This window comes from Lactuca sativa, chromosome 1 (genome assembly GCF_002870075.4).
Source record: "Lactuca sativa cultivar Salinas chromosome 1, Lsat_Salinas_v11, whole genome shotgun sequence".
Classification (NCBI taxonomy): Eukaryota; Viridiplantae; Streptophyta; class Magnoliopsida; order Asterales; family Asteraceae; genus Lactuca; species Lactuca sativa.
The window spans coordinates 48,469,042-48,484,028 of record NC_056623.2 but is presented as its reverse complement, the minus strand read 5'-3'; positions in this window follow the sequence as shown (position 1 = coordinate 48,484,028).

The following is a 14,987-nucleotide window of genomic DNA, read 5'->3' as shown; positions in this document are numbered from 1 at the left end:
ATGACACTTGAGGCTGCGAAGGATGAAGCTGATGTCGCTTCAGGTACCTTTCTCTTAAACGAATTACCTGCTCATATATTGTTTGATTCTGGAGCCAACTACTCCTTTATTTCGCATGAGTTTGGTAGAAAGCTAGCTTTGCCTATTGATAGACTAGATAATGCTTTATTAGTCGAAGTAGCTAGTGACAAGTTTGTACCTGTTAGCCATCGTATGAAAGACATCTTAATCGACCTTAATGGGAATAAGTTTCGCGAGGCGTTATTGCCTATCGAACTTAATGGTTTCGACATCGTCTTGGGAATGGATTGGCTTAGCACCAATGATGCCGAAATTTTATGCAAGAAAAAGAGAGTTCAAGTAAACCCGCCTGGAAAAGATTCGTTTATGGTGTATGGGGACAAACGGCGAGTGAATTCTGGGATCATTTCTCTAATGAAAGCCAGAAAGTGTTTCACCAAGGGATGTACATCATATTTAGCGTTTGTGATTGATGCTAAGAAAGAAAAGAAGGTGATGCAGAGCATTCCAATGGTGTGTGATTATCCGGAAGTATTTCCCGAAGATCTTCCTGGATTACCACCTGATAGACAAGTGGAGTTCAGAATAGACTTGTTACCAGGAACCACGCCAATAGCAAATGCACCTTATCGATTAGCACCGACGGAGATGAAGGAGCTGATGATGCAACTTCAGGAGTTATTGGACAAAGGTTTCATTAGACCTAGTTCATCGCCCTAGGGAGCTCCGGTGTTATTTGTGAAGAAGAAAGATGGAAGTATGAGAATGTGCATCGATTACAGAGAGCTGAACAAGGCAACGATAAAGAATAGATATCCGTTGCCGAGGATTGATGACCTGTTTGATCAATTTCAAGGTTCGAGCTATTTCTCGAAGATCGATCTTAGGTCAGGATATCATCAGCTAAAAGTAAGAGAGCAAGATATCGAGAAGACTGCATTCAGAACTAGATATGGACACTACGAGTTCTTGGTTATGTCGTTTGGACTAACCAATGCTCCGGCAACATTCATGGATTTGATGAATAGGGTTTGTAATCCTTTCCTTGATAAATCTGTGATAGTGTTCATAGACGACATTCTGATCTACTCGAAAAGCCAGGAGGAGCATGGCAGACACTTGCGAGAAGTGTTAGAAGTTTTGAAGAAGGAGAAGCTTTATGCAAAGTTCTCCAAATGTGATTTTTGGATTCGTGAAGTCCAATTCTTGGGTCACGTAGTCAACCAAGAAGGGATAATGGTTGATCCAGCGAAGATCGAAGCTGTGATGAAGTGGGAACAACCGAAAAGTCCCACGGAGATTCGAAGCTTTTTAGGATTAGTCGGATATTACCGAAGGTTTATCCAAGGCTTTTCCTCGATCGCTACTCCATTAACAGCTTTGACCCACAAAGGAGCTACTTATGCTTGGAGTTGAAGACTTCGCTGTTTATAGTGATGCGTCTGGTGTTGGATTGGGTTGTTTTTGACCCAAGGAGAAAAGGTGATAGCATATGCGTCTCGACAACTGAAAGAGCATGAAAAGAATTACCCGACTCATGATTTGGAGTTGGCAGCGGTAGTTTTCGCTCTGAAAATATGGAGGCATTACCTCTATGGCACGAAGTGCAAACTTTTTACTGATCATAAGAGTCTCCAATATCTCTTTAATCAGAAAGAATTGAATATGAGGCAACGACGCTGGCTAGAATTACTTAAAGACTACGACTGCGAGATACTTTACCACCCCGGTAAAGCTAATGTTGTTGCTGATGCTCTCAGTCGGAAGGTCAATCTTGAAAGGAAGAGGCCAAGAGCGTTGAGAATTGAAGTTGTCTCGACTATTGTGGAAAGTATAAAGAAAGCTCAAGAGGAAGCTTCTGAGAAAAATGACCGAAAGGAGGAACGTTTGGGTAAAACGTTGGTGTTTGGTACTAACGGTCATGGACTGAAGGTATTCCAAGATCGTATTTGGGTACCTAAGTCAGGAGGAATTAGGGATCTTCTGATGGAAGAAGCTCACAAAACCATGTACTCAATTCATCCTGGTAGCACTAAAATGTATAGGGACCTGAAACCCTACTACTGGTGGCCGACGATGAAGCTTGATGTTGCAAAGTATGTGGCTGAGTGTGTGACTTGTGCGAGAGTCAAGACACAACATCAGAAACCTTACGGGAGTTTAGAACCATTGCCTGTGCCTATGGGTAAGTGGGAAGACATTGCTATGGATTTTGTCACTAAACTGCCCAGAACAAAGAACGGTCACGACATGATTTGGGTGGTCGTTGATCGATTCACTAAGTGTGCGCATTTCATAGCAGCCAAGGAGAAATGGTCTATGGAAAAGCTTGCAAATTCTTATGTGAAGGAAATTGTGAGGCATCACTGTGTTCCGTTAACGATTGTATCGGATCGTGATAGCCGTTTCACCTCAAGGTTTTGGAAATGTCTACAAGAGGAAATGGGTACCAAGTTATGTTTAAGCACAGCTTACCATCCGCAGACTGATGGTCAGAGTGAAAGAACAATACAAACACTTGAAGATATGCTGAGAGCATGTACCTTGGAATTCCTAGGTAATTGGGATGAACATTTAACGTTGGTAGAATTTTCCTATAATAATAGTTTTCACTCGAGCATTAAGATGGCACCTTATCAAGCTTTGTATGGACAGAAGTGTCGTACGCCGTCTTGTTGGCTTGAGGCTGGGGAAAAGCAGTTTATGGGACCGGATATGGTTCATCAAACTGCTGAAAAGTTGAAAATAATTAGGGAAAGAATGTTAGCAGCTCAAGATCGTCAAAAGAGCTATGCTGACAAGAAGCGAAGACCGATGAATTTTGAGGTTGGAGATTCGGTTTTGCTTAAAGTCTCGCCGTGGAAGGGACTTATAAGATTTGGTAAAAGGGGAAAGTTGAGTCCAAGGTTTATTGGACCGTTTAAAGTCCTTCAGAGGATTGGGAACCAAGCTTACAAGCTCGAATTACCCGAAGAACTGAATTGAATTCACAACACTTTTCATGTGTGTTATTTGAGGAAGTTCACGGGAGAAGTTCCCGATATAATTCCAATTTTTGAATTGAGAATTGATGAGAACAAAAGGTTGATTGAAGAACCAGAGGCAATTCTTGATCGAAAGACTAAGAAGTTGCGACGCAAAATGGTTGGGTTAGTGCTTGTCCGATGGAAACACACGAATGGGCCGAATCTCACCTGGGAGACGGAGAGTGACATGTTGAGTCACTATCCGCATTTGTTTGTTGATGTGTGATTCCGGGGACGGAATCATTCTAAGGTGGAGAGAATTGTAACGCCTGTGTTTCCGGGCTTGCCATTTTTAGCAATGTAATGGTCTAGGTTAACCTTTGTAACCTATTTTGAAATATTAAGATTTTATTATTTGAGTATTGTGTGTTTTGTGCTTAATTGCTTAATTATGTGGTTTGATTAATTAAGAATAAAAATAAGCGTCAAAATTTAAGTGTAAAATAAACTTAATAACTTTGATTTATGTTGTAGTAGTTGAAACGAGGTTTCCGAATATATATAGAACGCCCAAATCTGACTTCGTATCAGGAAGTTATGATTTATCGAAGTTCCGGCTTAGCGGTATGCAGCCTGTTTTACTCGATTTGAGATCGAGGGGTTTTTAGCCGAAGCAATCTAAATGAGAATCGAAGATCTCATTGTTGGTATCGAAGAGATAAAAATTTAGGCGAGAACGGACGTCAAACGAAGAAGTTATGAATTTATAACGAAGTTTTTCTGTCGCGGGCTATTAAAAATAAATAATAAAAATAAATTCGAAATTAGCCGATGGAGTCTAAACGAAAGTCGTAGAGCGTGGTCTCACCTTTCCGTGGATATAAAGAACGTCGAAAACGGAGTTCGTATGATGAAGTTATGAATTTCCGAAGTTTATTAATCATTTTGTATTTTTATTTAAATCAAAATTCGGAAGCATTATCCGAAGCGAGTCATCGATCTGATCCGAGGTACGCGCCGCGTACTCGAGTATGCCCCGCGTACTCCGAGGGTGTCGACATCGCAGCAAGTGGCTTCGGATGACGCATGCGCTTACGAACTTGAAGTAGTACGCGCTGCGTACTGCTGTACGCCCCGCGTAATTGAGGCTTCCAGCCTCCTATAAATAGGATGCGAGGGTTCCGGGTTCTTTTGCCAATTTCCTCTCATTTTCGTGTCGAAGCTCTGCGCAAAAACCCCCGAAGCTATCCCGAAGTCCCGGTATCATACTCTAGCCCCGAGGCAAGTCCCGAGATCCCGAAGATCCCGAGAAGTGTGGTTCCCGAGCCGAAGCTCTGCCCGCGAGAAGTTCGATTTTCGAGGAGATCTTCCAGATCTGCTAAGGATTACTACTTCTATAAGCCGTAGTGTTGTCGGATCATCTTCTGATCAAGTGAGTGTGTAGTTATTTTCTTCCAAATACAATAATATGAAGTATTTTATATAAAATACGTGCTATGTGTATATATTTGGTTGTGTTATGTGTGAATGTGTATTCACTCTCTCCTATCGTATAGATCTAATTATTTCTCTATGAGATATGTGTTATGTGTGTGTGTGTGTGCCTCATCTGTTATGTGATATATGTGTTGATTAAAGCATGCTATACAGGTTTTTAAACTATGTATACAAATGTATATTTTTATCTACTAATATGTTGGGTAGAACATGGGTAGATAGTTGGTGTGTAATAAACAGATGAGAGGCCTTGTTGTTGTTTGATTTAGTCATCTAGCGGAGTTTAGATGACGACCACATACTTTTCTAGATAGTCTTGTGGAAACATTAGCAGGTTCGCCACCTGTAGGTGTTAATGAACTTGGGTGTTCATTCGCTGTACTCCATCCCCTCATGGTTGCCTTATTTGACTTATATTGCTGAGGTACCCCCGAAGCATGTGTTGTCGCCCTGATGAAATATTCTTAGACTAGGTCCCTTATGATTAGTTGTATTAGGGACATTAAAGTGAGAATAACGGGAATGGGTAATTGGGTTATTGTTGGTTGGTGAAAATTAAATATGATATTTATTGTGGGTTGAAAACCCTATATGCTCACCAGGCTCCCAAGCCTGACCCACTCAGTTTTAAATTGTATTACAGGAAGTGGCAGAAGGGCATGAGATGGATGAACCATCAAGTTGTTTTGTTTACAAGTCTGCATATGTTTATATTTGTTATATGACTTGTAATGTATTCGTTTATGCTTATTGGTCTGTATCGGAACATGACACCCCGAGTTTTGATTATAATGAAAATGCAGTTCGTTTATGAAATGCTTCGGTAAACATTGTTTTATCATGTTTTGTTTTTGGGAACAAATTCCGCAACTCTTTCAAATCAAAAGGATTTACTCTGAAAATATTTAAAAGCATAAATGAAAATCGGTCTTTTCTGGCCGAGATTTTGGGGATGTCACAGTTGGTATCAGAGCATTAGTTTAAGCGAACTAGGAATTTGTAGGATTTCTAGACTTAAACTTAGAATGCTAAGTGAAATTTTGAGATGTGTGTCTGTTGTGATTTAGACACAAGCACTAGTTTATTTTAGGAAAGTTGCCTAAAATGCTTTATGTGCTAAATGTTATATGTTGCCATATATGATATTATTTGTTCGGATCTATGGTCTGTTGCCGACCGGATCTAGAAACCTTATGTGTGTAGGATTCTAAGCGTACGTCTACGATATTAGAACTAGCATGTAAACGTTTCGGAGTGATAAGGCTGATTTGATTATCTATCATGATTGAGGATCTAATTTCACCTTATTCGGTGTGTAGATCAAAATGGTGAGAACAAGAAGTGGAGTTGGAAATGCTGACGAAAACAGGAATCAACCACCAGTGATTGAGCCAATACCTGTCGTAGCAGCAGCGCCTGAGCCAATAACCATGGATGGTGTGCAATTGATGATTCAGACGATGTTGGATCGTCAGATGGATGAAACTAGACGGTTACTTCAACAGAATCGTGAAGAACTGTTGATTCGTGTGGAAGAGCCTGAACTGAATGAAGGGCACTCGGAAGGTGGAAACTTCAGTGGGTCTGTTGGTCCAGCCAACCCACCGATAGTTAGGCAAGATAACCGTGATGGAAGGAATGATGGAATGGGATGCAACTACAAGGACTTTTTGACTTGCAAACCATCGACCTTCAATGGAAAGGAGGATCCGATTGGGGTTATGGATTGGATCTCCGAAATGGAGCTAGCCTTCATGACATGTGGCTGCAGAGGTAAGTTGCAAACTATCTATGTCGTGCGTCAATTTCGAGGTGGAGCCGTTCGTTGGTGGAACACTCTAGGGAAGACTTTGAGCCCTAATGAGCCACTGCAATTGTCATGGGCAGAGTTCTTGGTGCAGTTCAAGCGCAAGTTCTGCTCGGCTCAAAATTTGTTGGAGTTCGAGAACAAGTTCCTATCATTGACGAAGGGTAGCATGTCAGTTGATGAATACACCAATAACTTCACCGATAAGATGGAGTTTGCCTTGCGTATCGTTCCAGACGAGCTGACAAAGGTAGATCGGTATGCGAAGGGACTTCCATGGGAGTACGAGGTGCCAGTACGTCAGGCACTTACTCTAGAGGCAGCTATCTGGGCTGCCAAGTCTGTTGAAAACATGATCAAGGGGAGAACCACCGACAAGGTTGATGTTAGTGAGAAAAGAAAGTTTGAGGGAACATCTGGTTCCGGTAAGAAAGGAAAATTTTCGAAATCTGATTCGAAAAAGTTTGGAGGAAAAGGAGGCGAAGCGAAGTGGTGTGATAATTGTAAGAAAAAGCACTTTGCGAAATGTAGCGAGGATGTGACCTGCTACAAGTGTGGGAAGGTCGGACATTTTGCCAATGAATGTCCGAACAACAAAAGGATGTGTTTTGGTTGCAATGAAGAGGGGCACATTTTGAAGGACTGTCCGAAGAAGAAGGAGGCAGCAAAGCCCAACATTCTGCCAAAGCCGAAGGCGAGAGCCTTCTAGATGACACTTGAGGCTGCGAAGGATGAAGCTGATGTCGCATGAGTTTGATTCTGGAGCCAACTACTCCTTTATTTCGCATGAGTTTGGTAGAAAGCTAGCTTTGCCTATTGATAGACTAGATAATGCTTTATTAGTCGAAGTAGCTAGTGACAAGTTTGTACCTGTTAGCCATCATATGAAAGACATCTTAATCAACCTTAATGGGAATAAGTTTCCCGAGGCGTTATTGCCTATCGAACTTAATGGTTTCGACATCGTCTTGGGAATGGATTGGCTTAGCACCAATGATGCCGAAATTTTATGCAAGAAAAAGATAGTTAAAGTAAACCCGCCTGGAAAAGATTCGTTTATGGTGTATGGGGACAAACAGCGAGTGAATTCTGGGATCATTTCTCTAATGAAAGCCAGAAAGTGTTTGACCAAGGGATGTACATCATATTTAGCGTTTGTGATTGATGCTAAGAGAGAAAAGAAGGTGATGCAGAGCATTCCAGTGGTGTGTGATTATCCGGAAGTATTTCCCGAAGATCTTCCTGGATTACCACCTGATAGACAAGTGGAGTTCAGAATAGACTTGTTACCAGGAACCACGCCAATAGCAAAAGCACCTTATCGATTAGCACCGACGGAGATGAAGGAGCTGATGATGCAACTTCAGGAGTTATTGGACAAAGGTTTCATTAGACCTAGTTCATCGCCCTGGGGAGCTCCGGTGTTATTTGTGAAGAAGAAAGATGGAAGTATGAGAATGTGCATCGATTACAGAGAGCTGAACAAGGCAACGATAAAGAATAGATATCTGTTGCCGAGGATGGATGACCTGTTTGATCAATTGCAAGGTTCGAGCTATTTCTCGAAGATCGATCTTAGTTCAGGATATCATCAGCTAAAAGTAAGAGAGCAAGATATCGAGAAGACTGCATTCAGAACTAGATATGGACACTACGAGTTCTTGGTTATGTCGTTTGGACTAACCAATGCTCCGGCAGCATTCATGGATTTGATGAATAGGGTTTGTAATCCTTTCCTTGATAAATCTGTGATAGTGTTCATAGATGACATTCTGATCTACTCAAAAAGCCAGGAGGAGCATGGCAGACACTTGCGAGAAGTGTTAGAAGTTTTGAAGAAGGAGAAGCTTTATGCAAAGTTCTCCAAATGTGATTTTTGGATTCGTGAAGTCCAATTCTTGGGTCACGTAGTCAACCAAGAAGGGATAATGGTTGATCCAGCGAAGATCGAAGCTGTGATGAAGTGGGAACAACCGAAAAGTCCCACGGAGATTCGAAGCTTTTTAGGATTAGCCGGATATTACCGAAGGTTTATCCAAGGCTTTTCCTCGATCGCTACTCCATTAACAGCTTTGACCCACAAAGGAGCTACTTATGCTTGGAGTGATAAGCATAAAGAAGCATTCGAGAAGTTAAAGAAGAAGCTATGCGAGGCACCGATACTTTCTCTACCCGATGAAGTTGAAGACTTCGCTGTTTATAGCGATGCGTCTGGTGTTGGATTGGGTTGTGTTTTGACCCAAGGAGAAAAGGTGATAGCATATGCATCTCGACAACTGAAAGAGCATGAAAAGAATTACCCGACTCATGATTTGGAGTTGGCAGCGGTAGTTTTCGCTCTGAAAATATGGAGGCATTACCTCTATGGCACGAAGTGCAAACTTTTTACTGATCATAAGAGTCTCCAATATCTCTTTAATCAGAAAGAATTGAATATGAGGCAACGACGCTGGCTAGAATTACTTAAAGACTATGACTGCGAGATACTTTACCACCCCGGTAAAGCTAATGTTGTTGCTGATGCTCTCAGTCGGAAGGTCAATCTTGAAAGGAAGAGGCCAAGAGCGTTGAGAATTGAAGTTGTCTCGACTATTGTGGAAAGTATAAAGAAAGCTCAAGAGGAAGCTTCTGAGAAAAATGACCGAAAGGAGGAACGTTTGGGTAAAACGTTGGTGTTTGGTACTAACGGTCATGGACTGAAGGTATTCCAAGATCGTATTTGGGTACCTAAGTCAGGAGGAATTAGGGATCTTCTGATGGAAGAAGCTCACAAAACCATGTACTCAATTCATCCTGGTAGCACTAAAATGTATAGGGACCTGAAACCCTACTACTGGTGGCCGACGATGAAGCTTGATGTTGCAAAGTATGTGGCTGAGTGTGTGACTTGTGCGAGAGTCAAGACACAACATCAGAAACATTACGGGAGTTTAGAACCATTGCCTGTGCCTATGGGTAAGTGGGAAGACATTGCTATGGATTTTGTCACTAAACTGCCCAGAACAAAGAACGGTCACGACATGATTTGGGTGGTCGTTGATCGATTCACTAAGAGTGCGCATTTCATAGCAGCCAAGGAGAAATGGTCTATGGAAAAGCTTGCGAATTCTTATGTGAAGGAAATTGTGAGGCTTCACGGTGTTCCGTTAACGATTGTATCGGATCGTGATAGCCGTTTCACCTCAAGGTTTTGGAAATGTCTACAAGAGGAAATGGGTACCAAGTTATGTTTAAGCACAGCTTACCATCCGCAGACTGATGGTCAGAGTGAAAGAACAATACAAACACTTGAAGATATGCTGAGAGCATGTACCTTGGAATTCCTAGGTAATTGGGATGAACATTTAACGTTGGTAGAATTTTCCTATAATAATAGTTTTCATTCGAGCATTAAGATGGCACCTTATCAAGCTTTGTATGGACAGAAGTGTCGTACGCCGTCTTGTTGGCTTGAGGCTGGGGAAAAGCAGTTTATGGGACCGGAGATGGTTCATCAAACTGCTGAAAAGTTGAAAATAATTAGGGAAAGAATGTTAGCAGCTAAAGATCGTCAAAAGAGCTATGCTGACAAGAAGCGAAGACCGATGACTTTTGAGGTTGGAGATTCGGTTTTGCTTAAAGTCTCGCCGTGGAAGGGACTTATAAGATTTGGTAAAAGGGGAAAGTTGAGTCCAAGGTTTATTGGACCGTTTAAAGTCCATCAGAGGATCGGGAACCAAGCTTACAAGCTCGAATTACCCGAAGAACTGAATGGAATTCACAACACATTTTCTCGATCATGAAAGGAATTTTGCCCTGTAAATCAAGGTTTCCGAGCAACTTTCATTCAATGGGTTTTTGCTAATTCGGAAGTACAAGACCACCCGGTGACCAAAGTCGACCCAACCCAATGAAATTTAGCCGAAATCACATATTGATCGGTAACTCGAAATCCGTGCACGTTTTCTCGATCACGAAAGAAAATTTACTAGGTAAATCAATGATTTCGAGCAACTTTCATTCAATGGGTTTTTGCCAATTCGAAAGTTAAAGTTCGGTAGTGTGTGTGTACAAGTGTCGAAGATTCGGTGCCCCGGGTAATTACGGACCAAAAAAATATTTTTTTTTTCAAACGTACATTATTCGTGTTAATAAACATCCACACAAAATTTCGTCAAAATCCGACTTAATTTGAGGGAGTTATGGACGTTTTTTGCAAAATTATGCATCCCGGGGGAAATCAATGTCTGTTCCTGTCACCAAGCTCTTTGTGCAATATGTATATATAGGGGAAGGGTGGGAGTGACGCCCCACAGGCTTCCCGAAGGCGGGTGGGCGACCAGCGACGTCGAGGCTGCTACGACCAAGGGCAAAGCCAAGGCAAGGCCATCGGCCAAGGTCATGTTGGATAAGGTGTCTAAGTCCATAACTATTTCGGGCTTGTACTTGACCCGACCCGGCATGGTCCATTTGGGTTGCATGGCACCATGCAATTGGATAGACTAAATGAGAGAAATAACACTTGGAGATTATTAATATATTATAAGTTCTAATATATTAATAATATTATTTAATTAGTTGATCAAAGAATTAATTTGGAATTAATTAAGTGATCAAAGGATAACTAATTAAATATATGGGTTGGTTATGTAAATCATCCATATCTTGTATAGTGGGCTAAAAGGCTCCATGGATTATCAAGTTGGGTTATACCCATAGGATGCTCCATGGATGCTCCATGGGAGTTACAAACCCATGGGTCATGGAAATGAAGAGTCATGACACATTAGGGTTTACATGGTGTAACCCTAGATGTGCCAACACTATATAAGAGTCCCATTCTCCACAAAATTGGCTACACAAGTTAAACACTAAGAAACTAGAGGCTTGGCCGATTTTGAGAAGTGTGTGTTATCTCAAGAGTCTTTCCAAGAGCATTTGGTGTTGTGTGAAGCATTTGAGGCATCACACTTGGGGTGCTAGGCTCACAAGGTTTCAAGGAACACAAGCAACAACAAGGTAAGTTATTCTATCTATGATTCAAGTTAAAATTGTTCCCCATGTATGCTAGATAGGAATATAACCTTGGAATTCAACTTTGCATGATAATTAGACAAACATAGATCCAAGGTTATTAGGGTTGCATCTACACTTAGGAAGTGTTAGAATGCTCAAAACCCATCAGTGGTATCAGAGCCTAGGCTTGTTTGTTTGTTATTTGTGCTTAAAAGTTGAAGAAAGTCAAAAATCTTGCTGTCTGACTGATGGACTCGGCGAGTCCATGGGGAGGACTCGTCGAGTTCATGTGTATCTTCAACCTACTCGGCGAGTAGGTTTATGCACTCGGCGAGTAGGGTCGACAGAGTGCAGAATTTCGACTTGAGTTGCTGGAAATGGATTAGAATCATTACCCTAAAATGTTTTGGTACTTGAAAACTTGTTTTAAAAGGTGTAATGTCTTTTCTAACTCATTTACAACAACTAGTTATCAAAATTACAAAGATTAAATGTGATTTTGATTCTTGAAAGTGTTCATATTCATATTCTTGTTCTTATGATGTTTAGATGATCATAGGAATTATTTGTAACCTATGTGGTAGATTAATTCATGATCATAATGTGTTTTAATGGAGTTCATAACTTGTCCTCAAGTTATGGAAAACCAAAAGTCTCTTGGATTAAAAACCATTAAAAGAACACAAGAGTTAGGAAAAATGAAAAGTCCTCATTTTATTACTCTATTAAACTCATAAGTTACAAGAAATGAAAAGTTTTGAAAGTTTACAAAACTTTCCCTCAAGTTTTGGAACAAGTAAAGTTAAGTTAAAACTTTAGTTCCAACCCCTAGAATTTAAAAGTTAAAATTCAACCCTTATACTTATATTATTATGATTTAATAATTATATATATATGTATAAGAACAAAGTCGTCTTACCTCTAGTACGCCTCATTCACGAAGCCGGTCTATAAGGTGGGTATAAGGTTGTTGCCTATAAAATGGTGACTTAATGGGTGTCCACTCTCACCCACCGCTTGCTTGATCGGTGGAGGGTCGTTAGCCGAACGGGTAAGACAAGGACTTATTAATTCTCATTCAAAGTATGATGAATATTATAAAGTAACTAAATGTTTTATTAAATTCCCAATCTTAGTTACTTTAGGAAAAATGTGAATAAGGTGCTATTCCATGAAATTACACTTTACACTTTGATTACGTCGTTGGTGGAGCGTGTGTGGTTAACCGGCACACTAACTTGGACTTAACAAGGTAGGTAAAGGGTGACTTAGGGTTTATTATAGTATCGATGGAGCGTGTGTGGTTAACCGGCACATCGATTGAGTGATAAACTTTAAGGGTACCAAGTGATTTGCATGGTTACTTCACACCTTGTTTTGTGATCCTCGGTATCCCAGTCACAAAACTTGGAGGGCACACTCGAGATTGAAACATGCCTTTGAAAAGTTCATTGAATCTCAAAGAATCTAGGAATTTCTAAGAACCATTCAAAAACCTAATACTAAAATATTGCGGTTTTCGTGGTGGAAATTGGTGAATCGTCATTCACCTACCTTTCAAATATGATATAGCTTAGATTACGGCATACCTCTTCTAAGTTATATTATATTGTGATTGGATCCTAGCCTTAATATTACATTTGGGTGTTTTATTAAGGACTCTCTTATATCTAAACTAATCTTGTTCTCTTCTTTTTAGATGTCTTCAAACAATGCTGCTTCTGGCTCTAATCCTAATGGCTCCTTTACCCTTATGAACTTGTGTGGGAAAGTCACCTTTGATGGATCCAACTTCAATGAGTGGATCAGAAACATCAGGATGATTACCCGCTATGAGGATAAAGAATATGTCCTTGACAAGGAGCTTAAGGAGATTGATGAGACCACTGCAACTCCTCAGGAGATCGCTGAATTTCGGTCACATGAAAGGGATGCTACGAAAGTGGCTTGCATCATGATGGCCACGATGACAGCGGAACTCCAAAAGTCGTATGAGGATTTCTACCCTTATGAAATGCACCAAGATTTGATGGAAAGATACCATCAAAGTGCAAGACAAGAGATGTATGAAATCATCTGCTCCATGATAACAACCATGATGAAGGACGGGGAATCCGTCACGAGCCACATGCAGAAAATGCAAAGGTATGTGGATCGTTTGCTGAAGCTTAATGTGAACTTCCCTGAGGATCTTGCAATAGATATTATTTTGCATTCCTTACCATCGTGCTATGATCAATTCCGCATGACATATCACATGAACAAGGAAGAAGTCACCCTCAGCAAACTTCAGGGACTTCTCAAGACCGCAGAATCAGGTCTTAAGGGGAAGTCGGTTGCTATCACTCCTACTCAAAACTCTACTCCGGTTTTGGCAATTGGGAAGAATCGATGGAGGAAGAGAAAGAGATCCTCGAAGGGTACCAAGGCTCGGACCCTTGATGGCTCTTCTTCAAGTGGAACCAAGAAAGGTTTCATTACTCCTTCTTCTGACCCAAAAGAGGCTGAATGCTTCTATTGCCATGAAAAAGCTCATTGGAAGCGGAACTGCCCAAAATACCAGCAAGATGTGATGGATGGGAAAGTTAAACCCAACCATGCAGGTATTTACACTATCATTTCTAATAACTCACCCCATTCTAATTCTTGGGTCCTTGATACCGGGTGTGGTATTCACATTTGTTGTGACTTGCAGGGACTAAGAAGAAGTGAGGATGTGGAGCAAGGAAGGATAAACTTGATCATGGGGAATAGGAAAGCTATACCTGTTACCAAGATTGGAGTTTATACTTTATCGCTAAGTAGTGGGTTTAGTTTAGATCTGAATAAGTGTTGTTATTCGCCAGGAATGGCAAGAAATATTATTTCCTTCCATGCTTTGTACAAACAAGGGTTTACCTTTTCATTTAATAATGAAGTTGGTTCTATTGATGCTTTCTTTAATAATATTCTTTATTTTAAAGCATTACCTTGTGATGGTGTGTATGAAGCTGTATCTGTTGTTGATAACTTAGGAAATAATGTTTTGTGTATTGATTCTACTAATAACAACTTGGATAAAGCATCATTATGGCATTGTCGTCTTGGACATATAAGCAAGAAGCGCATAGGCCAACTCCAAAAGGATGGAGTCTTGGAGTCGTTTGACCTAAAGTCAGATGATAGTTGCGAATCATGCTTACTTGGAAAAATGACAAAGTCACCCTTCACAGGTTCGTGTGAGAGGGGTGAAGGTTTGTTGGACCTTATACACATGGATGTGTGTGGACCATTCAAACATGCCACAAGGGATGCTAATCGTTATTATTTGACTTTTACTGATGATTATAGTAGATATGGATATGTCTACTTGATCAAGCATAAGTCAGAGACTTTCGAGAGGTTTAAGGAATTTAAACAGGAAGTCGAGAATCAATTGGGCAGGAACATTAAGATGCTTCGATCCGATCGTGGTGGTGAGTATCTTAGTTTAGAGTTCCTCGACTATCTAAGGGAATGTGGGATAGTCTCACAATTGACACCTCCCAGGACACCACAGTTGAATGGTGTGGCTGAGAGGCGTAATCGAACCTTGCTAGATATGGTTCGTTCCATGATGAGTCGAGCTACGCTACCAATCTCATTCTGGGGGTATGCCTTAGAGACAGCCGCCCATATTCTTAATCTAGTCCCTACAAAGAAAGTTGCCAAAACTCCTCACG